We start from the raw sequence: 26,198 nt of genomic DNA, 5'->3' as shown, positions 1-26,198 counted from the left end.
TGTTTCAAGGCATCCAGAATGTCCTCCTCTGTAATGTGGTCATTTTTCAAGATGTCACCATCTATTCTCTACAGGCTATATCTTCCATGTCCTGCTCCACAGTAAATATTGATGCAAAATACTCGTTTAGTGTCTCCCCCATCTCCTGCGGCTCCACACAAAGGTTGCCTTACTGATCTTTGAGGAGCCCTATTCTCTCCCTCGTTACCCTTTTGTCCTTAATATATTTGTAAAAACCCTTTGGATTCTCCTAAACTCTATTTGCCAAAGCTATCTTTTGTCCCCTTTCTGCCCTCCTGATTTCCCACTTAAGTATACTCCTATTGCCTTTATACTCATCTAAGGATTCACTCAATCTATCCTGTCTATACCTAACATATGCTTCCTTCTTTTTCTTAACCAAACCCTCAATTTCTTTCGTCATCCAGCATTCCCTATACCTACCAGCCTTTCCTTTCACCCTAACTGTCTCTGGACTCTTGTTATCTCATTTCTGAAGGCTTCCCATTTTCTAGCCATCCCCTTTCCTGTGAACATCTGCCCCAGTCAGTTTTTGAAAGTTCTTGCCTAATAACATCAAAAATGGCTTTTCTCCAATTTAGAACTTCAACTTTTAGATCTGGTCTATCCTTTTCCATCACTTTTTTAAGACTAACAGAATTATGGTCACTGACCCCAAAGTGCTCACCCACTGACACCTCAGTCACCTGCGCTGCCTTATTTCCCAAGATTAGGTCAAGTTTTGCACCTTCTCTAGTAGGTACACACACATACTGAATCAGAATATTTTTCTTGTACACACTTAATAAATTCCTGTCCATCTAAACCCTTAACACTACGGCAGTCCCAGCCTATGTTTGGAAAGTTAAAATCCCCTACCATAATCACCCTGTTAGTCTTACAGATAACTGAGATCTTCTTTTAAATTTGTTCCTCAATTTACCTCTGACTATTATGGGGTCTATAATACAATCCCAATAAGGTGATCATCCCTTTCTTATTTCTTGGTTCCACCCAAATAACTTCACTGGATGTATTTCTGGAAATACCTTCCCTCAATACAGCTGTAATGCTATCCCTGATCAAAAACACCACTTCCCCCCTTCCCTTTCTGTAGCATTTGTAGCCTGGAACATTAAGCTGCCAGTCCTGTCCATCCCTGAGCCATGTTTCTGTAATTGCTATGATATCCCAGTCCCATGTTCCTCACCATGCCCTGAGTTCATTTGCCTTCTCTGTTAGGCCCCTTGCATTGAAATAAATGCAGTTTAATTTATCAGTCCTACCTTATTCTCTGCTTTGTCCTTGCCTGCCCTGACTGCTTGACTTGCTTTTGTTCTCAACGGTACCAGTCTCAGACTGATTTCTTTCATCACTATCTCCCTGGGTCCTAACCACGCCCCCCCCCCCCCCCCCCCCCAACCCCCTGTTTTAAAAAAATTCTCAAGGTCAGGTTCGTAGGAGAGTAGTCTGACACAGAACAAACGACCAAGAGGCGAGACTGCTAGAATATGGGCATTTTATTCCCCGCAGCGTCGCACAACGGGTCTGGCTTATACTCACTCTACATGTTACCGGAACTGGGAGCCGTCAGTTCTCGTAGAGCGGTTGCCAACAACCCACGCTCGGCGGTTAAACGTAACCCCGGAGCAGACTCACCGAACTGGAGACTTTTCCAGCTGATATACTCTTTTCCAGATATAAACATTCATGTGAACAGCAGAGCAAGGCTAAAAAACACATTCCATTCTGGTTACATACAGATAAGAAGATTCACACGGGGAGGTGTGTAATAAGATTCACACGGGACTAAGCAACACCTCCATTCCGGTTAGATTCACACATGTATTGGGACATAATTTTTAACCGTTTCACCACATTCCACTGCTTGGAATTTTACACCACACCCCCCCACCCTTACTAGTTTAAATCCTCCCAAGCAGCTATAGCAAATCTCCCTGCCAGTGTATTGGTCCCCTTCCAATTTAGGTGCAATACATCCTTCTTGTACAGTTTACTTCTACCCCAAAATAGATTCCAATGATCCAAAAACATGAATCCTTCTCCCATACACCAGCTCCTCAGCCATGCATTCATCTGCTTTATCCTACTATTCCTACCCTCACTAGCTCGCAACACCGGGAGTAATCCAAATATTATTACTCTCGAGGACCTCCTTTTTAAATTCCTGTTAAACTCTCTGTAATCTCCCTTCAGATTCTCAACTTTTTCCCTTCCTATGTCGTTGGTTACAATGACCCCCATGTTGGCCCCTCTCCCACTTGAGAACATTCGGCACCCTCTCTGAGACATCCTTGATCCTAACACCAGGGAAGCAACATAGGGAAGCAACACACTTTGCTGCTGGCCACAGAAACGTCTATTTGTACCTCGGACTAGAGTTTCCTCTTGGAACTCGACGTACTCCTCATTGGATTAGAGCCAGTCTCAGTATCAGAAGCTTGGCTGTTCATGCTACATTCCCCTGACAATCCACCATCTCATATATTTTCCAAAACAGCATACTTGTTTGAAATGGGGATAGCCACAGAAGGCTCCTGCACCACCTGCCTACCTCTCTTACCTTTCCTGGAGTTAACCCATCTGTGTGACTGTATCTGCGACTTTTCCCCCTTCTTATAACTGCCATCCATCACATCTCCTTGCTCTTGTAAATTCCACCATGCCTCTGTCTCTCCAATCGATCCTTTTGATCTGATAGGATTTGCAACCAACAGCATTGATTGCAGAAATAATCCTCAGTAACACATAAACTCTCCCTAAACTCCCACATCCGACAAGAGGAGCATATCACTTTACTAAAGGCCATTTTTGCTTCTTTCAATCTACAGATCCAGAAAATAGCACTGTCTTATTCCTCTACAAAACACTGCTCCAGGTTAAATGAATACTTATGGCTTATATTTTTAAGTTTAATCAAGAGACATATCTCAATATAATATAATCAAGAAAGAACTCACGCTACTCACTACTGCAGACTTACTGTAAGGCCACGCTTAAAATAGTTTGTACCAATAGCATGTTTAACTGAAACTCTGCTGATTCTGGGGCTTCTCCCATAGACCTGGCTGACTCCCGGTCCACTTCCTGGCCGGCATCACGTACCTTGTGTCTTGTCCTATTAATTATCTCCTTTAGAAACCCGTTCTCTTGATTTGAGTTGTACGTGGCTACTTTGGACAATATGGTCCACTTGTTTACACTGCAGTAATGGGCTTCTTAAGTCTAACATGTTGGCTCCTTGTGGCTTCATCTAATGGCTGGTATTGCATGTCTGATGAATTTACACTACTCTATGTACCTGGGCGTTGTCACGCAATTGTAATGCTTTGTTGGGAAACCCCAACAAGGGAGCAATTTCAAAAGCAGCTTTGAAATCCAGGTCTCTCCTTATTAGTAGTTTCCATTGGATTGCTTTGTGTCAGAGGCCACAAAGCAACTGGTCCCACAAGGCATCTTGGACGAACCCTCCTGAATTTGCAATGTTCTGCTGGCCTCAAATTGGGAAGTCTTTCCTTCATGCTATATATAAAAATGAAAATATTCCACGATCATCAGTAGCTTTGGCATAAAGTAACTTCGCAACACTTTGCACTGTTCTTGGTAGTTCTTCTTTGCAGGCTTCTCTGACTCCACCAGTCTCCTTAGAATATCGCACGTATTGCTCCCATTGGTACCCAAGAAAACCGCTACCATTATGTCTTCAGCCACTTGGTTCGCCTTTAAGTACACATTAAAATATTCAGGGTGCAGAGTCCAACTTTTGGTCTCTTTATCAGATGGTCCCATCACTTCAAAGTGGCCTGCATTTTGTTTCCCTGCCAACAGGAATTTTTTCCAGTCTCGTAACCATTTGCAGCTCAATTTCCCTCAGTGAATAGTATTCATGTTGTCTGCTCCCTCCTCAACTGTGTTTGTGTACCATGCTTCCTCAGAGCCCGAGTCCCCTTGGGACTGCTCTGCATGACAACTTCAGTAAGTTTCCAGGTGAGTACCCCCTTCTTCAGCTGTCCATTGTAGCCCTAGCCCCCGTGCGACCGCTTCCCTTGTCATTACTTCAATGCTGATCCATTTTTGAAGTCTGGGTGATGTTCTTCTTCACAACAAAACAGAAAATGTGTTCACACAGTTTGTGAGCAAGATCCCACTCTTGTCGCCAGTTGTTGTGTTTGTAGTTCTCTAGGACCATAAATAGAACGAGGCAGATGGACAGTAAACTTGAAGAGGGAATACTTTATTGTTGGTTTTTTAAACCGCCCTCCCACCAGGCTCCTGCTCTGTGTCACCTGATCCACTTTCTTAAAGAAACAGCACACACCCAAAAACATCATAGCAGATATGACCGGCAGCTTTTCCTTCTAAGCACAAGTCCTGCTCCAGCAAATGTCACAACAATTGCTTGGGACATCCTTAATCTCTGCCTGCATTGTGTTTTCAGAAGCTGTAGCAAATGACAATGAAACCGATTGAATCAGGTTCTGGACATACTCAGCTGCCTATGGGTGAGAGCTTACGCTGCCATTTCTCCCTCTACAGGCTATGTGCCTGCTGCAGGACAGGACTGTTCTTGCTGGTCTTAGTGATGATGACATTGTAATGAATTTCTTCTTCAGCACTGTTCTCTGTTTTGTAACAAGGCCACAAGAAATCCTTCAAAAGCAGGTTCCATCCCAGATGCATGAGCCGATAATCTGTGGGGAATGTCAAAATTAAACAGCATACCAGTAAGCATATTCCTGATCTCTCACATCAATCACTGTGAAACAACAGGCAATGCCTAGACACAGAGTGCATAGAATGCTTCACAGGAAGCCAATGTTATGCCTCGTTCTGCAACTCTGTTTTATGTTGAACATTCAAAGTGGCAATGCTACACTGGAAGAATGAAATTCAGGCCTGTATGTACCGTAACAGTATCCCTTCCCTAAAAAAAACACCCTTGAAAATCACAGACCATGTCCTAGCATATTAATGATTCAGTGAGAATTTGACTGCTCTGAAACATTGTCTTCTAGTATTAGCCATGACAATCAATGCATAAATGGCAAAGCCAGTTAAGAATTTTAAGTTTGCACCTGCCAACCTTTGCATACCTGACACGAAAGGTGGACATTTGATGCAAAGTATTCATCAATCATGCTTGAGACCATAATATTTAATGTTCATTGTCAGAAAGAAGTTAACATTTAATGAAATCCAATTTGATGGCGGATGGATGACATGACACAATCAACAAGTGCATAATTAATACAATCGCCCCTAACAAAACTTCATACACAAAGAGAATTATATTGCACCCATGAAGAGGAAAACAGTAACTTACGCCATCCACTCTGCATGTAGAGGTCGCCATTTTGTTTCATTGTCTCATAACTGAATTTGGGGTGAAGACGGTGAGAGTTTAACTTGCGTCCTCATGAATGTCTTGCAGGCTCTGCCTGAGATGAAGAATGATCCACCATCTGTCATGCTCCTTTTTGTATTGCTGTTAGTGTATCCTCAATGACCTTTCATACAAATTCCACCTTCCTCCTATTTCTGTCCAGTGCCTTTAAATAATGGCTAGTCTTGCCATATTTCCCCAAACCCATGGTTTTGCAAATTTCACACCATTGCTGCCTAAAAATCCCTCATATTAAGGTCAAATTGTGAAAGCTCCACCTCCCCTCCTCTGCCCAAGCTTCCAATCCCCCATTTTTTAATATATGATACTGCCCTTCAATCTTGAATTGTACACTTTCACTGTCATCATTCCCTAGTAACCCAAACAATGAACTCCAACCCTAGACTTGAGTTTCCCACTTTTACCAGACTCCACATGCTGTCCCCTAATTGGTAACACTCAAACCCCCAGGACTGAAAGAACACAGATTCCAAACTGTGGAAGGACCCTGACTAAGGGTGGCAGCACCCTCTGACTGGCCGTAGTCCAATTTCACTCCACCAAGGACTAATTCTCTATGATGTTCAGACATGGCTACTTCGTTGAAATAATTAGTGTGTTTGCTGTGTTGGCTGATGGCATATGGTGCAAATGTGAGATTGTTGTAGCATGGTGCCACACAGCAACCTGCCCACGCCTTTGACTGTTTGGGATGCTGGACAGTGACAAACTGCCTACCTCTCTATCTGCACTAAAAAAACACAATGCAGGTGACAGAAGCTGGAGGTTTGCATTGAAGAGCCAAGTGCTAAAATGTTATTCAAGCCACAGAGGCTGTCATCAGCTTTCAAATGATCACAAAATGAGTGAGCATTAAGAAAGGAAGAAAAGAGCCTAAGATCCATGTGCATCCCTGTGGACAAAGTGACTTACAGAAACATGCAAGTCAAAGGTGTCCCTGAGCTCCAAAGTGAAGTCCTGAAGGGCTGAAGGGGTGTATGTGATGACCTAAAAGCAGTCATGATCTATTGTGAGGCTGATGTTTTGACAATGTCCACTTATGGGGAGGAAGGGTAGAAGAGGATGGCATCCAGAGAACATGCTGATGAAGGTGGAACTGTGTGAAAGCTCTAAGAAGCAAGAGGTGAGCTGAGACCAGCAGGTAACCATTCTGAGTTTCACGTCAGGTATTGACACCATCAAGCTTCTCTGGGAAGGAGGAGAAAATGGAAAACTGCATAGAAATGAGATGAAATATGCTAATAATGTGGTGCAAGTGCATAGAAATAAGCAGTCTCCGCTCATTCAGAACTCACTGTTTAATCCCAACAGGAGATGTTGACTCCATGTTGGGAATCTGATTTTTTTCATTGTGACCATATTTGCCCAACTTTCTCTCCATTGCCTATGCTGCTCAACACAATAGAACATTCCACCCACAGTTGTTACATGTAAATAGTTCGAAATTCCATGTGTGCTTTTCCTGAAACTTAAAACCTGAATTCCTTTTCTTAAAATCTGTTCATGGGACATGGACACTACTAGGTAGTTCAGTATTTATTGCTCTTGATTAACTGCCCAGAGGATAGATTTTAGAGTCAACTACATACATGTGGGTCAGGAGTCACAGACAGGCAACCTGAGCGAAGAATACCACAATTCTTTCCCTAAAGGGCATGAGTGAATTAGATAGGTTTTTACAGCAATCAACATGGTCCCTATTAGGCTAACGTTTAGATTTTAAATCCAGATTAAAAAATAATACATTCAAATTTCACACCTAGCATTCAAACTCATGATCATTAGACATTAGCCTAGGGCTCAGGGTTACACCACCACCTTCTCTTAATAATCTCTTATTTATTTACTTACGTATAATACTTTGTTGCTTTTCCTTTGATTTAACCACTTTCCTTTGAGAATTGAATAGAACTGACACCTGAATAATAGTGATGCTTTTACATAGTGCATTATTACTTTTGTAACACTATCCCATTTTTACCAGAAATCAGTCAATAATAATGATAATATCTATGAATTTGATACATGAAGAATTCTCTATTATGTAATAATTTTCAATAATTAAAATTGCTCAATGAGATTTTATTATTTCTTTAATCAGTCATTGGAGATTTAATTATTATGCTGAATTATTCTCTCATAATGAGCATTTTCTAGATAATGTCTTTTTTTTCCTCAAGAGGAATTTATCACTTACTTATTATATGTTTGAAAATAAAATTAAAGTACTGGCCACCTTGATTGTTCAAAATGTGTTTTATTGATTTTAATAAGATACTTCAACAGACAGGTATGGAACAAACACCCACCAATGCTCCTCTCTTGGTTTCTCTACCACTGAAGGATTGTTACACAGAGCCAGGGCACACTCTTGCTGCAGCCTGACAAGTGTGATGAAATGGTCTTTCTTAACTAAACTCGTAAACCACAGGGTAATAAAACTCAATCTTCTGTGAAATCCAATTAAGTCATTATCTGACTGATTGTATCTTTAATTGAAAACAGAAGTGACAGTAAATTTCTGTGATATATCAGGATCAATCGATACTACCATACAATTTGGTCTCAAGAAGTGATTTATAATGTCAGTGCCATATAGGTAACTCAACATTATTCTCCCTAAAACCACTGGTGGATGAAATTAAGAGTAAGTGCATTTAATAAAAAAAAAGATGGCCAAGTTATTGATTACAATGGATGTGGTGAAATCAAATAGACATTTTTAATGCACAAAGCAAAGAAAATACAAGTAATTTCTTTTTTCTATCCAGCATCAAATATTTATCAACCAAGAAATTCAATTCAATAATTTCTTCTGACATTGTCAATGGTGACTGTATGTGTCCTTGATGCTTACAATCAATGTTATCACAGATATTTCATGAAAGAACAAAAAACTTACAACACAGAACCAAATTGTTCAAAACACTTGGTAAAAGCATTAATGTAAACAACTCCAGCACAAATGATTACTGTTTAGTAACAGTATGCAAGGCATGATTTCTTCAAGGTTTTTTTATTTGAGAGGAATTCAGGAAGTAATTTTTTGTGAAATACGTATAAAAAGTTAAAATTAGGTGAAAATATTGAATGATCAAATGTCTAGTTTGAGATCCACTAGCGAAATTTCACCAGAACTTGCAACTTGACTAAAGGTGTAAATGGGTGATATTGGACAGAATGCTTGCTACACACCCTACCTAAATCAACGGTTAGTGGGCTGGGGTTCATTATGGTTAGCTGATCCAAAAGAAATGGTCCTTTTTATACCTCTGCCAACACTGAAACTTCAGCTGCAGAACAGTCTGGATGAAATAACTCTTTTACTTCTTTAATTAAAAACTGTAAAGTGGATATCACAACTGCAGCATCCTACTTTGTTGTCAGATCATCACCAGAACAAAATTTGGGGCTGGGGAAAACCTCCTCTGGATGCTATTTGTGAAGAGAAGTTGTAAACAAAACAGAAGATTTAGTCTCATTGATAGTTCCAGCAAAATCATAAATGTGCTCTTTTAGAGCATCTTTACAAGGAACAATGAATTCTAAAATTTTACCTGCTCTGTTTACAATATCACTAACACAATGATCAGAAGAAATGTTCACCAGATTTCAACAGTTAAAAGTGATTCACCATTTTGAGTGCATGGTTTTAAGACTTGGCAAATATGTGGTTATTTCTGCCATTTTAAAGAGCAAGTGAAGAAAAGTATGTCTGGTTTTACCAGGTTTAACCCTAAAAATTCATGCCTTAACAGTAACATCTTCACAAATAAGCAATTTAATTTTTCTTTGTTTATAACATTTTCCAATCCCCCATATAAAAATAAACCAGTTCATATAGTGAGTTATTTTAATGAGCTAAGAAGTATGAGCCAAAGGAAGGAAGACTTTGGGTGTACTCAAGTTACAAGTTTAGCACCAGTATGCAACACTTGGTTCCAGCTTTCATGTCAGAGTTAATCACTGGTAATATAAAGCGGGTGTGAAGAGATGAAGTGACTCTGAACTGAATGTACTCTATAACTTACAGGATTGTTCCAAATTGAAACTTTTTCACACTGACATTACAGTTGTAGTATAGATGTATTTTCAAACAGATTTGAAGGACAATATAGAGAGGTCCCTTTAGTGGTAGAATGGTTAATACTGCAAATCTAAAGATAATTACAAGGTGATTACAAGATAATTATGTAAGAAAACCAAATCACCACTAAAAAAGACAAGAATAAAACATAGGTGCAGCAAAAACTTTCCATTTCATGGGGCCTAGGTCACTTCAGATTGTATTTTCTCTCCTTCATATTTCTTTTGCAGCTAAACAATTCCACAGATGTGAGTTGCATCTGGACAGATATATAAATGAGGTTAATGTATCTGTTGTTAGCAATATCTGACTCTAAAAGAATAGGAAGGAATTGTGCGGAATAGCAGTAAGAAGAGGTCAGTACACTAAAGAAAAGTAACTTTTTAAAAAATTCCTAGAATGACAAAATAGAGGGGGAAAACATAAAACATCCTGGAGGTTCATTTATGGTAACATTGATGGGATGAGTCTTATTGGTCCTGGAAAAACATTGAAAATCTGAGATTCTATCTCCCTTTACCACAGATGGATCAGAGGACCTCTGCAGAAAGTCATCGCTCAACTGTCTAATCTTCCTAATGTCAGTACTTCTGACACACACCATACAGAGGTTGGGCTCCCCAGCTGTCAATCATGTCTTTCTCTGCAAGTGGGTTCGGAATTTGCTGCAGTGTAACCGAACAGTTACATTTTTGACATTTTAGTGGAAAAATACACACGACACATACATACATGTAAATAAATAAAAATAAAATTAACATTAATGCACAAGCATCAAACCAATTGCATACACCCTCCATACATTAAAGTGGAAAGTTACTTACAGAAAAAAAATCCATTATTAAAATGACCCACTATATGGCAACACTTCAAAATATACTTAATTTTCACTTGCCACCCTAAACCAGTGTGTGACAAAAGCTTGATGAGGACAAAATATCAATGCCTTCAGTGTTTGCTTTTGACTGTGTCACAGTTATTATATGAAATACAATACTATACATTTTCAACTTATTATACAAGCATTTTAGGTTGCATACAAAGTTTTTAAGTATTGTTCTGATATTCTGAACTCTGTAGCTCTGTTTAATGATCATTCCGGTAGGTTAAGAAAAAAAGTCTACCTTAAACAAATTCTGGGTCCAATTTTCAGAAAATTCATGATATTAGAACAGCTAAGACTAGTGATTTTCTTTTGTATAATTTTCTTTATGATAGTATCTTCATTACTTGAATTACAAAATTTAAATGAACATTTATTGGAAGAAACATCATCAAGTACTAGTGGGGGAAATTTGGAGGTAGTAGAGAGATTATTTATGGGTTGCATACCCTAAACATGGTTGGTCTTTGACTCTTCTTGATTTAAAAAAATAATTAATATCAGAATGAAACAAAGGAGCCTGCAACATGAACTTAGATGTTTACTATCTTATCTATGGTCTGAAAGATTCTATCAAGTTATCCTGTCAATCATGGTAGAAAGTTCACCACTCCTGAGTATCAATGTTAAAACTATTCTTCACATTTCTGTTGACTTAATATTGCTTTAGTAGATGGGGTTTACTTTGCTTGATCAATAGTGAACCCAGATTAATGCTTTGACTAAACTTGCTTGGCTTTTTTAGCAGTGGTATTCATTTTTATTTTGTAAATGGGCTGATACATTTTCTAAACTGGCAGGACAAAGAATTTCACATGGTCATTGAGGGTTAAAGTAGCCATTTCATGGTATATGTAAAAACCTAATAAAAAGTAGATCATATTGCAATATCTAACTTCAACTGTGCCCTGAGAAAAGTCAAAAAAGAAGCCTGAATGACATGCAATACAGATCTACGGGAGTGGATCGATAGTTGGGTTTGTAACTAGTTTGGCTGACTCATGTTTACCAAAGACCTTGACAAATCCTGATACAAAGTAATAATTTTAGTGAAAAGTTCTTTCTAATATTACAGTGATTTTTTTTGACAAGATTAATTTTACCTGAACATTGATTATGAAATCAGTGCAATCAGTGAGGCTGTGAAAAGCTTTCAGTCCTAGTATGTACTTTGCAGTTCAAAAAATAGCACTAAATCTGTTACGGCCCAATAGAGTTAGCAGACATTTGAAAATCAGCCCAATGTTCAGCAACTAATTAGTCCACCTACGTGTCCACATGAGGCATAAAAATTTGAATCTATTAATTCAGAACCAAAGAACAGTGTATGCAGCCTGGCAAAAAAAATATGGTACATTTTATTTTTATTTTATTAAGTAATGCTTTCAGTCAGGGTGGCAAAGGGTTAGTAATTAATTGCTGTGGCGTTATTTATTGAACTGTAGTTTCTGAAACTATTCAACAACAATGTAAGAAATACAACAAAAAACTTTTTTTTTCTCCATTTTAGCCAAGGCTAAAGTACTCTATTCAGATTCGTGTTTTGTATGATCCAGCAGTTTAGACATCACTGTCATTACTCACTCTGCACTCTCAATAATGGAATCAACAGAGAAGGTGCCAGACTCGGTGACAGATTCACACTCTTGTTTAATGCTTCCAGTGCTGACAGGGGAACTGCTGGACAGAGAGATCAAACCTGAGTCCTGACTACTGGAAGGTGAAAATACTGCAATGAAAAAATAGTAAAATTCTGATTTAACATTTTACATCTCTCTGACATTTCATTAAATCATAATTTTAACCTTCATATAATTCAGATGTACAACGCATCTGATAAGCTATTTGTATCAAAAACATGTATAAATTAAGGGATTTTTGATGGAACAGCTGATATGCAAATTCTTTCCTTTCACATCTGAGATCTGGAATAAAGTCTAACTCAGAAAAAAAGGGACAAAAACATCTCCCAATAACTGGCTATATTTGTCTTCCAAGGGCTGACTTTGGGCAATCTCAGTTTGATCACTGACTGGACTAGTTTCATAAAACTGACAATTAATCAGAGGAACCATTGGAAAACTGACACTGAGGGAATGCTCTTCAAGGTATGTATTGTTAGAAGAGCATTTTTTCTTAGCTTGTGATACAGTGCCTGATCTTGGAATGTTTGGTGCTGCCCAAATTGGAAATGTTTCCTCCCAGTATGACCTTTTATGAGAGAAGAAATTAAACAAAACATGACAAGGTAGGTTATTTTAAAAATTAGGTCAGTAATTGTTGAAATTCTACAAGTAACAGATGGAAGGACCCTAGCAGGTTTATAATACATAGAGTTTTTCTGATATAATTTTGTTCATGTCTGGAACACTTCCTCCTTCATTGACTCCAGACACTGCCAAAATATGATCAATGGCCAATAGGAAACTCACCACAGTTACTTTCTTTTGGAATCACTGCATTTTCTAGAATATTTGCAGTTTTTTTCAAGAAATATGGATTTGCAAATCAATATAAAGTAGCCATTTGTAAGTACGAGGAAACATTTGCATGTCAGATCTTTAAATGTACACTCCTGTATGAGATCATGATCGAAGTGTGAGCATTTGTGAGACGTTTGTAAATTGGGGACCCCCTTTATTTAGTTCTCTACAGCCAACTAAAAAGTGGCAAAATGCTTACAACATCATAGACCAACAAGAGACTCAGCGGTATCAGCTTGTTACATTTTTGCCCATTTTCTACTCTGCATACATCCTTTGGTTTCATTTGTCCCTTTTCACCTGCCCTCTGCCCTTTCGATTCTTCAATCACCATTTCTTATTGCCTTGCTCCCCAATGACAGCTGTCCCCTATGTGTTGTGTAGTTAGTAAAAGTGAGCAGGACAGAAGGCAATGGCAGGGGTGGAAAAGGTGAGCCTACGGCGAGATTTGAGCTCAGAATAGCGACGAATAAGGCAGAAGATGTCTGCGGACACATGGTAAGGAATCCCATAGGAAGTTCACTCTTAAAAAAAATCCTAATCACTTTCTGTCCATTCTCCATCCTTTTATTGCTGGACATTAAAAAAAAGTATTAAGGCAATAGCAGTGACACTTTTCTAAAATTAACAAATAGAAATTCAAAGATTGACAAATCTCATGATCCAAATGTACAATAAAGTACCATGAGCAGTATTTCTGATCAAACAAAGATTTCACTTATTTTTCATTATGTATCACTGCTCATTACCATACTGGGAAATGTTTGGCAAAATGTAATATGATCCGCACAAACCTTTTGATGAATAGCAACTATAGCTTATTAATGTTTGGGTATACGCATACAGTGCATTATATACTGGTTCTTTCACTTCTAGACACTGGGTGAAATCTAGCCCAACTTATGACAAAAAGTTTTTCTATCAATTACTGGTAATGGTGCTTTGAGAAATAGGTTTAGCTAGCTTCAACACACCCACAGTAGGCAACTGCTAATAATTATGCAGGAGATCAACAATGTCTCTCACAGGTCATGGAGAAGGCTGAGAATGAGAAAAGGAGAATATCCTACGATGCAAGGTATTTTTCAAAGGTTGGGGAAATGATTTTCCTACAGAGTAGAGGTTGCATTGTACATCCACAAGTGCAATATACAATTTGAGTTTTAAAAATGCTTTTCACGAGAATGAACATTGTTGGTATTTGTTGCCCATCCTTAATTTCCCTTGAACTTGCCAGCTGGTGAGACCATTTCAGAGGGCAGTTAAGAGTGAATTTCATTGCTGTGGGTCGTAAATCACATGTAGGCCAGATTAGATAAGGATGGTGGATTTCATTTCCTAAACAGCATTCATGAACTACATGGGCTTTTACAACAATCAATGCTAGTTTCATGGTTGCCATTACTGAAAACTGTTACTATAAATTCTATGTCCTATGATCCTGCCCCACGAGCTACCTGACAAAACAGTAACGCTCCAAAAGCTTGTACTTCCAAATAAACCTGTTGGATTATAACCTGGTGTTGTGTGATTTTTAACTTTGTCTACCCCAGTGCAACACTGGTACCTCCACATCATGACTACTGAAACCAATAGCGCAATTCCAATTCTTTTAAAATTGGGGTTAAAATCCACCAGGTGCCGGGACAGAACCAGGCCATTAGCCTAGACTTAGTTGCCTGTGACTTACCATTAACCACAGCCTCCAACAATACCTAAAGCCATTCCATGTCAAAGCACACCTCTCATCCACACTAATGCACACAGAAAACCCATTAAATCAAAATGTTCACTCACTACTGCGCTATTTGTTAGTTCTTGGGTCACAACACACACGAGAAACCACTTGTTCGATGTAAAACAAAGCATATGAATTAGTTTGGTTTGTGTTCTCCCAAAGCAGATCTACCTGAAACTATTCCAGGTGTCAAGTGAGAAATTTACTCTGTTACTTACTTGTGTGGACTAGACCTGCCTGAACAGGTGCTATGAACCATGCAAACAGGGATTCTAACACTGGATGAATGGCTCTAAGTGAATTGGTGCATTCGTGGGGAAAGTTTGCGCAATACATGCTCTTCACAGTCATTCTCATTCATGCATCCTAACCAGTATCTTTTATAAGAAACATTTGAAGGCTGTTAAACATAGTCAGCAATTTTGCTTTACGAGTTATACATCTGTGAAACTGAAAAGTAGAAATGGATCTTGGGCCTTGGCCAGATGTTGGGCCTTCTTCACTTTATCTCCCCCAAGGTTGTGACTGAAAGTTGCTTCAGCCTGAACCTGGACCCTTCCCGACTTTATCTGAGGTAGTTCAACATAACAGCCAGCCTCAAATGCAACGGTCCAAACAACCAAACGATATCACAATGTCTCATTGATATCTGCAGCTCACCTGCTTCATTCACATATAGGGTCCAATGCAGAGACCAGCTCAGGCCTCTCATTTCAATCTTAATTGTTGTTCAATTAAGAGTGACAGTTCTCCCCTAATGTTTTCAAAAGGTGGGGGGATTTATATGTATGGATAACTGACAGAACAACATGAAGAGTGTATTATTAATGTTTTGCTTATACCATACACTTTCTCCAGTATTACATTAGCAAATCTCAATCATGCTTAAAGGCATGGAGTATCACATTCCTAAAATTTCTTGCCATAGCAGGTCATTCAAAATCGGTAATTATTCCAATTAGATTCTTATTATCTTTTATAATTTGTATTTGTTAAATGCAAGAAAACATTGAAACAGTCAAATAAATCAACACACTGACCCAGTAACTTGAAATTTCACAATGAGGGGATACTTGTCTTTGACTTATAACTGGAAAGATATCACAATAAAAATGGAAAACTTGGAAATAGCCAAGCCACAATATTCCTGGGTCATAATAACCTATCAGATTACTAGCCACGGAAGATACATGAAGCAATTGAAGGGTTCTTGACCCACCTAACCTTTACAAATAACAGCTGAGTTACCCACACCTCCTATTCTTGCCTGGCATAAATGTAATTATGGAGCAGGCACGATGGTAATTTTTCTCCTCATTAACTTCTTGATTGGTTTCATCCTCGGGCTCCCATAAGGCTGCAATCTGTCAACAATTGTAAGCGGCCAATCACTTAATGTTTGTGTAACTAAATGCAAAAGGTTCTGGCTGTGTTGCCTGTACAAACGATAATAGCACACAGGTACATCAATGCCCTGGTGTTAATTTGGCTTGTGTTCATCAAGAGCAAATCTATGGTGCAATTAGCAAAGTGCACAAGTAATAGGGTGGTTTGTAGTGAGTTAAATCACTGCAGCCAATACAGCACTTTGGTGTAAGTGTCAGTTTATTATGTTTGATTATCTGCATTCTACCATGCAATGTAAATTAGTGTCAAGGGACTCTCCAACAGAGCTGAACAGTTTATAGGACTGCTCTACTAATGGAAAAGATGAAGAGGCATTGGGTCCTTGCACATTTTTCTTTGCACTTGTAAAGACAAAAGAAGTTTTGGTGTTCAGTTCAGCAGTTTTGTGGTCATACATAGAACAGACAGAGAAATAGCAATGTATCGGTTTAGAATAATAGGAGGTTATCTTATTGAAGCATAAGATTCTCGAGGGACTTTACAGGATAAATGTTGACAAATATTTCCCTTTGTGGGGAACAGAGAACTGACCCGGCGGGGGGCACGGTTTAAAGAACAAGTGGTCTCCATCTATATGGAGATGAGAATTACTTTCTTCTCTCAGAAGGTCCTTGATCGTTGAAATTCCCTTCTATACAGCCACCCTATTACTTGCGCACTTTGCTAATTTCACGGGATATATTGAAGTCTGAGTTAGGCAGAATTTTAATCTAGGAGAAAGTGAGGACTGCAGATGCTGGGGATCAGAGCTGAAAATGTGTTGCTGGAAAAGCGCAGCAGGTCAGGCAGCATCCAAGGAGCAGGAGAATCGACATTTCGGGCATGAGCCCTTCTTCAGGAAGGGCTCCTGAAGAAGGGCTCATGCCCAAAACGTCGATCCTCCTGCTCCTTGGATGCTGCCTGACCTGCTGCGCTTTTCCAGCAACACATTTTCAGCTCAGAATTTTAATCTATAAAGGGAGTCAACAGTTAAGGGCACAAACAAGAAAGTGAAGTTCAGACACAATCAGATCAGCCGTGACGTTAAATGGCAGGGCAGGCTTGATGGACTTGCAATTACTTATGATGGCATAAAATTTACACCAGTTTAACTTTAGGAAGCATTACAGCTAGCAATACTGGCAACTGATTTTAGCCTCAGGTCACTTGTTCTTTTCCCTGGTTTAGAAGAATGTGCATTCAAGTTCCTCAGATATTTAGTCCATATCGAGCTGAGGTTAACATGAGATACTCACCTTTTCAATCTCTTCCCTTGCCTGAGACATGGTGACCTTCAGGTTAAACTACTACTAGTTGTCTCTCATCAATGAGATAGCAGCCCTAAGGATCTTTGGGACTACGACTACTTTACATACTCTAGTGACAGACTGGAGTCCACACAAGCAAAAGCTGTGTCTCAGCAATGCCTCCTTGAATGTGTTACTGCCAATACAGTCTGACAAAAAGATGCCTGTAGCACCAAGCGTTATTGGAGGTAGCAGCAAAGGTCAGAAGCTCCTGAATTAGGTGCAGAAGGTCAGAAAAGTGAGCGGAGTGACATATTCACCTATGTGTCATTATCCTCCACACCCTAATTGCCTGATCTATCATTCCAAAAGTTACTGCAACACACTTATCTCCATCGCCTTATAGAGGTTTACAAAATTATGAGGGGCATGGATAGGATAAATAAACAAAGTATTTTCCCTGGGGTTGGGAGTCCAGAACTAGAGGGCATAGGTTTAGGGTGAGAGGAGAAAAATATAAAAGAGACCTAAGGGGCAACTTTTTCACGCAGAGGGTGAGCTGAGCTGCCAGACGATGTGATGGAGACTGGTACAATTGCAACATTTAAGAGGCATTTGGATGGGTATATGAATAGGAAGGGTTTGGAGGGATATGGGCCGGGTGCTGGCAGGTGGGACTAGATTAGGTAGGGATATCTGGTCGGCATGGACGGGTTGGACCGAAGGGTCTGTTTCCATGCTGTACATCTCTATGACTCTATAACTTATCTTACAATTTTATTTTTCTTTCCATGTACTTGCTCTTATCCCCACCTATCCATTCCCCCATACCAATCATCCTATTTACTTTAGGCAACGCCATGCTTCTCCGTCACAGTCACATCATTCATCGGATGTAGTGTTTGTCACAGTCCTTGCACGGTATTTTGTAAATAACATTGAGCAAAACTAATGTTATTTACAAAATACGTGCAAGAACTTTAACAAACACTACATTGGACAAAAGCATTTTCTCTTTTTTGGTTTTGAGCTTTGACAAAGAGTCAGTTAGACTCGAAACGTCAGCTCTTTTCTCTCCTTACATGTGCTGCCAGACTTGCTGAGATTTTCCAGCATTTTCTCTTTTTTGACTACATTGGACAAACATGCAGAAAACTAGCCACCAGGATACATGAACACCAACTAGTCACAAAAAGACATGACCCTCTCTCACTAGTATCCTCACATACAGATGAGAAAGGACACCACTTCAACTGGGATAACACATCCTAGGACAAGCCAAACAAAGACACGCACGAGAATTCCTAGAAGCATAGCACTGCAATAGGAATTCTATCAACAAACACATTGATTTAGACCCCATCTACCACCCCCCGAAAAAAGGAACAGGAAGTGACTTCACCACAGAAAATGACATTACCAACCCAAAGACACCCATACATATAAAGAGAAAGCAGGAATTTTCAGCAGTGCTTCGCCTGAGGCCCACTGAAGATGTTACCTAGTAGGGTGATGAAACGTCTGGAAATGAACCTTCAAGCTCAGTAATTTAGTGACATTGAGAAAGAGGGACAGGGTAAGAGAGAGGATTGTGTTTTCAGGTTATACTGGTTCAATCTAAGTTAGCTGTGCATTAATACTGGCAGTCTTGACAGCAATGTGATCATCTGGGGTTGCACTGTGCTCATTGCCAATCTCCATTTCTTCTCCTCACCCTCAGCATTGTCTGAGGAGTATCTGATCTGCTCATCTTGTTTTACTTGTGGGTCAAAGCTCACTACCGCACCAATGCTGCGACAGTATGTCATGTCCATTCAGGGGACCCTGGCTGGTGCATATTGAAGGAGGCCTTCAGAGATGTTCATGATTTGGAGGAGCCGGTGTTGGACTCGGGTGGATGAAGTTAAAAATCACACAACACCGGGTTATAATCCAACAGGTTATTTGCAAGCACTAGCTTTCGAAGCGCTGCTTCAACATTAACAACCACCTGATGAAGAAGCAGCACTTCAAAAACTAATGCTTCCAAACAAACCTATTGGACTATAAGCTGGTGCTGTGTGATTTTTAACTTCAGAGACGTTGCAACACCAGAGATAAATCTTCAGCATGCCAATGGCCTTTTCAATCACATTTCACAACTCTTATTATGTTCCATCTGCCACATTCTAGCCCACCAAATCGCTATGCAGACTCTTTGTAGCTTCCTTATTGGCCTGACTTTGATACACTGAGGGCTCAGTAAGCTATGGAAACCTCTGGACCTAACATTAAAAGTGAAAATAATGTATCAATGTTACTCTAATTGAGCAATTAGCAGCTAGAAATGGAATCCTTTCCCCAAGGGACTTGAACAAAGGCAGCAGAACATGCTGGAGTCAAGTAAGGAAGTTGATGGGTTGGAATCAGCATCCCCAATGAGCTGTCAAGTTCAACAGTCTTAAACTCACATTCATTCTTAAATCCACATGCTTCTACAGATCAAAAATCATCTCTGTATATCTGGTATACAGCTTGCTGATTGCTGCTGTGGCTAATAATAGCAATTTCTTGTGACAAGTTACTTTGATACTCAGTTAAACAGCAGCAGGAAAGCAAATTAATAATGGCGAATGTCATCCCACACTGGTGGGTAATTCAAATATTCATCTGAAAAGCCCCAGTAACTCTTATGATTGTTGTCATAAAATTCTTTCACATCAGCCAAAGTGAAAAAAAAATCTAATTTCTAGCCTATTAACGCCCACTAACAGCAGCTGGGAGGCCAGAATTCTACATCAAAGTGAAATGTTACTGCAGGAATCAATCAGGGGGACATGACAGCAAAAGGTAAATAAAATGATAAAAATTAAAACAAGGATATAGTCTGAGCAATGACAGAGACAAGCTAACATTAAAATATCGAGTCCACTTTCAAGGAGCTCAGGAATCATTTTATTTCAAATACCCTCCCACCATACTAACATGGATATTCCCACATACTTTGCTAAATAAAGAAAACATTCAGTTTGTTCTGCACACTGTTCATCCACTGAACTGCCTGGTAACTCAACACAGTCTTTTAAATGTAATTATTTCCATACTTTCTATTTTGATTTTTATTGCTGGATGAACTACATGCTTGAGCTGCCTTTAGTTAATTTCTAACAACAATCTCTCAGCAATTTTGTCAAAACAATTACATTGATCCAAACAGACATAAAAGCCAACAACTCAGAATCATTTAATGGGGACTGGACACGAAAGGAAATAATCATGTGGAGGGCAAAGGGTAATTAATGGTTGGTGACCTCCACCCTGCTCCACATTATCAATATAAGTCCTGCTTACATCTAGAAATACAGGCTTTAAAAAAATATTGACCGAGCAGTGCACTTCAAATAAAGCTTAAAGGCTGCCATGTCTGGAAATTACCTCAAGCTATATAGCTAAAGAGATCCTGTATATGGTGTTACAAGATCGCATCACTGACAATTACTCTAGTATTTAGCACATCTATCGCTCATCAGCAATAGTACAGCAGTCAACGTGGCATAGTGACATAGAAACAAGCTGCGCAATGTTTGCCTCCAGCTGTTTCACATGAAGTAGTTGTGACATAATTGGAAGAGTCCAGAGATTTAATTTAAACAGAAAAACTCACTAAACTTTTAAAGTAATGCATCTTGTGTGATACATACAATTGTTTGTATATTTATTTTTGGTGATTTTACCACTCCTAAAAAAAACTTCTCTCCATCAAAACGTATTAATTTGAGTCAATTTGGCTAATAATATAAATTAGGTGATAGTATCAGCAGCTTATTATACATTTATCCCTATCGGGAAAGATACACAGTGGGCAGAAAATCCTGATGATCCACTTTACTGTCATTCAACATTAGTAATAGCCCCTTGTTTGCCTCAACAAGTTTAAAGGGTTTACTTCAGAAGTCAGACTTTGCTGCTGATTAATCTGTTTTAATTGGCAATTACACTTATTCAGGTTTTACTTGAATACTTAATTTACATTTATATAGCATTTTTCATGTCACGAAAGATCTCATGATGCTTTACTGAAGGAGCAGCAATTATTGATCAGGAAATGTGACATTTTTGGGAAAATAATCAAACTGCATGGCCAAAGAGGTGAGTTTTGTGTTTGCCTCTGAAAGAAAGTGATAATAAAACAAAAAGGGCAAGTTCTACAGTGCAGAGACATGCAACCTCTAACACCATTGGTGCAGAAAACACAGGGGTGCACAGGTGACTTGAATAAGAAGAATTGAGAGACGTACTGGAATGTGCATTACAGACTTACAGGGACGAAGCAATGAATGATCACGGAAAAATATGAAGATAAGGATGAATGTTTTGTCATCCTCTGTGCAGGCTTGCACAAGGGGCTAATTCAAAGCATCCGGATTACGGTTGCAACACATACACACAACACACAAAGGTTTAATTTTAAGATTTCCATTCTGCTCGATTAATTTGATATTGAACAGCAAAGCAAGCATTAACATTAGCAATCAATTACAATTCAGTTAGTTAAGTATTGGGTGATCTAGTTGCCCAAATCAGAACCATTCAAAAGTCTTTTTTGTTCCTCTTGCATTGATATCAGCTAAAGGGAAAAAAAAATGAAGTGAAACTATCTTCCAGAATTTAATAGTCAATTTCCCACATGACATCAAGAGAAATCTAGAGAATAACACATCTTTGACTCTTGACACATCCACATCTCTGACTCTTGACACATCCACATCTCTATACAGTTAACATTTTAATTTTAGCTATGATTAGCAATCACATGAAGTTCCAATAAAGAAAATAAAGGGTGCATTTTTATGAGATTTTGAGAAACATATTATAGCAGCTAACTAGATAGTATGGAATTTCAAATTAAAATTATGGTAATTGTTGTCAATTGTTGTCATAGAACACAAGATAGTTTCACAACGCCTTGGCTCCTGTATTATTGCTCTGTATGGAGTTTGTATGTTCTCTCTGTGTCTGCGTGGGTTTCCTCCGGGTGGTCCGATTTCCTGCCACAATCCAAAGATGTGCAGGTCAGGTGAATTGGCCATACTAAAATGCCCATAGTGTTAGGTGCATTAGTCAGAGGGGAATAGGTCTGGGTGGGTTACTCTTCGGAGGGATGGTGTGGACTTGTCGGGCCGAAGATCCTGTTTCCACACTGTAGGGAAATCTAATCTAAATGCAACTAGCACAAAGCAAGGTTTGAAAATTGAACATGCAACGGACAAAACTACTCAATAACATTTTAGTCTTCATTTTAACCTTTTGTAACTAGAGACATAGGTGCTATACTGTAACTTCTTCTCTTGGCTGGAGAGTGTGTGTGACATAGGCAGAGTGTGCGATAGGCAAGAACAATAAAAAACTCACCATATGATATGTTAAGAGATGCAGTGGAAAGGATGCAGTGGAGAGACCAATAAACAAGTCTTAGTCAAAAATACTGAGTGAGTTTTACAGCCACATGTATGTCTTCTAACTAATTACAAAACAGATCAAAATCAATATGGTAAAGTTTTGTGAGATTTGCTTCTGGCATGAGTCATCAGTGGAAATTAAAATACACCATTTTCAAGGCTTCTAATGATTACTAATTTTCTTTTGTGTTCTGAAAATATAGCTTCATTCCTTTTTATTAAAATAAAACAGTTCTACTTACTTGTTGTTGTCAAATGATGTGGGTTGCTCTAAGCCCACTGTGTGTTCTAAGAACAAAGGAGAGCCATATGTGAAGATTACAGTGTGAAAAGAAAAACAAGAAAATAAATAATGTTCTTGTATGTCATTAACTCTGATCCCTGATGGTAGTGGTAAAAATATAATTTGCTAATGGATTTTTTGTTTGTTAGTCATGTCCAATCTGGAACCATATTATTCGTTCCAAATCCTAAAAAAGCCTTGATTAAAGCCTTAAGTGCAGATTTGACAAAAATGAAGTGGCATTGGATTAGGCTGATCATGGATCAAATGCATGCTATTTCAAAGGGGTAAAAACATTGAATTCAGCTATTCTATTCATTTAACTTCCAGTACAGAAAATGAAGCTGCAAGTTATTCCACTAAAAAGTGAGATTCGTGCATGATGACCCTTTGCATTTGAGGAACATGAGGAACACTGAAGAACCATTGCAAGTTTTGTTTTATTCCTTGTCAACCTTTTGGATGTTATCATGTGGCAGTCACCAAAGCTCTCTAGTCTCCACATGCCAGGACAATCTGCATCCCAGAACAGCCATGCCACCATTGTTGTTTTTTTTTGCCAATGCTGCTCTGAGTTAATTATTAGGCGGCATGTAGCATTAATCTGTGCCATGACTCTCCCAAACTGGATGGACAGTAGGCTGGTATCTATGTAATGACACTCCATTGTACAGTAACTGAGAATGGATCTTAACAGCAGTGAGAACTGAATCTGCACTTACATGCAGTACCCAGCCACTACTGACCAAAAAGGAGGGAATGTGTGCAAATAGGGTCAATTTTGTTACTGGTATTCACTTTAAATCTGTCCATGGTTCCATATTTAAATATGTCAACAGCTTATTAAAATTAACTAATATATGTAACTTTACTAATTTTATAGCTTATAGCCATAGTATTATAAAATTAATGAGACAAAGTAATACAAAATATCTCAGAAGGATTATCAATTTATCTACAAATATAAAGAATTTAGTATCAAAAATGAAATGTGTTCATGAAAGTGATCAAGGTAATGGGATTTACTTTCCAAGCCCGAATAAAGTGAGAAATGTAATAGTCATTTGAACTCTTCAGCAAGCAGGTGTTCTAAATACTCAAAACAGATTTTCTTTGTGATTGCCATACAAAATAGGACCACAATGGTTTATAACTAATTCCCAAACAACTTGCTATCACAACAAAGAAATTAAATGGAGATTACAGGGTAGATTTTAACTTTCAATACCAGGCAGAGAGCTGGCTGTAGTTTTGCTGAAAATAAACTCAATACCAGTGTGGTTCTTTCTATTGGTGGAAATCAATTTACCTCTTGGAAAAGGTAAGTAAGCATAATGTTAATGCAATCCTGACAGCACAAAGACAACATGTGCTTGTCAAACTTAGGTGACCATGACCAAGTCAGCTTATTGTACCATTAATGCTTTGCTCCCAGCGCTCTGCTGAAGGCCTGTTAAGTGAGCTGAGCTCGTTTTTAGATTAGAATATCAGTCTTGCTTACAGTGACCACCGCCATAGCCCTCTCCCACCAGCCTCCAACACAGTCCAATAGCCATGAGCTTGAGCGGCCACAGAGGTTTTCTTATTCTTCTGTTGTAACAGCAGCAAAGTGGCAAAAAAAAAAGACAGAAGTATCGGCTAAGGCTTCTGCAGTTCTTCAACCAAAATTAAAACTAATGAGAAGAATTCTCCAACAAATCAATTCACTAAGCCAAAGAAAACTCTTAGGAAGAATAAGGCAAGAATGCATATTTTAATTTTACATATTAAACAGAATCAGATGTCGGGGAAATTAGCCAGGTCATCTTCCCTCTCAGAAGTTCCCTTTCCCACCCTGGTTGATTTACTCTCTTTGCGAGCTACAATGCTGACACACACTGAGCATCCCTAAAAGTGGAACTCATTAATATTAAAAAATGCTTGAACAACCTAAAGTAAAAAAAACATCCAAAATGGTAAGTGAAACTCATGTTCATTACTATCCATAAGTGTATGACATTTTCTTAAAAGCTTAAAAGAAAATATTTGCCTTTGCAGGAGACCTCCACATATAAAAAAAAGCAAGGCCTGACTCTTGTTTGAGGCTTCCAATGCTATACTGTGCAGTCTGGTACACAACTACTGCTTGTCTTTTTGCAGTCATATATTCACAAAAACATGTGAATGGGAAGCAATGTAGAGTCCCAGCAACTAATACTGACCCCTGATCATATTCTTTCTCCCTTCACAGCATTTTCCCTCTTCTTCCAAGATCAACCCAAGTAACAGCACCAACATGAGCAAGTCCTTCATATCTTGCGTGGCAGGCACCCACAGTTTCCCAGCTGTATATGAATTAGGCTCAAATTCAGGCTGGCAGCTCAGTATACACAAATTTCAAGGCTATTGTTCTTTTAAACAATGTGCAATTATACCATTAAAGTAGTTAGACATCCCAAGGCACTTTACAGGAACAGGTATTCAATAAAATTTGATAATGAGCCATATCGGAGATATTAGGAGAAATATTCAAAATTGGACAGATGGGGAATTTTGGACAAGCTTTCCAGAGAATGTAAGAAACACAATAGAGCAGAGAGATATAGGCAGGAAATTCCAGAGTTTGAGCCTAGGAAGCTGAAGGAATAGCTGAAAATGGTGGAGTAAATGGAATTGGGGATTTGCAAAGATCAGGAATGGTAGAGTGTAGGCATCTCAGAGGAGTTTGAGTCTGGACATTACAGAGAGAGAGAGAGACAGAGAGAGAGAGAGAGTAAAAGCCGTGGTGGAATTCAAACTCAATGCCAAGAAATGTTATATTGAGACTTTTCTAGACTGAGAATGCAAGTAAATAGTTAAGCAACAGAGCTTTGGATGAAGGTAGATTTATTGAAAGTGTAAGGTGCATTGCTGGAGAGGGGAGCATTAGATCGACCTAACAAAAGCCAGAGAAATGGAAAGAAATGGAAGAGGATTTCAGCAGCAGACAATCTGAGACAAGAATAGAGACAACGTTATAAAACTGGAAGTAGAAAGTGATCCTAGTGATGTATAGCATATGGGGCCAAAAGCAGATCAAATGTAATCTCTTGGTATTTGTTAGTGTTATATTTGCGGCCAATGCCACTATAATTGGAATACTGCACATGGTAGCCATAAAATTGGAGTGATGCTTTTTAACTCTCTTCCAGTAGTGAAGTTTCATTTATAAAAGAAATCACCTCATCTGGGGGTGATGTACAAATAATT

This window comes from Chiloscyllium plagiosum, unplaced genomic scaffold, assembly GCF_037043375.1.
Source record: "Chiloscyllium plagiosum isolate Xiang-an unplaced genomic scaffold, Cpla_swu_hap1 HiC_scaffold_2, whole genome shotgun sequence".
NCBI lineage: Eukaryota > Metazoa > Chordata > Chondrichthyes > Orectolobiformes > Hemiscylliidae > Chiloscyllium > Chiloscyllium plagiosum.
The sequence above is the reverse complement of the archived record's forward strand: the minus strand, read 5'-3'. Positions refer to the sequence as shown.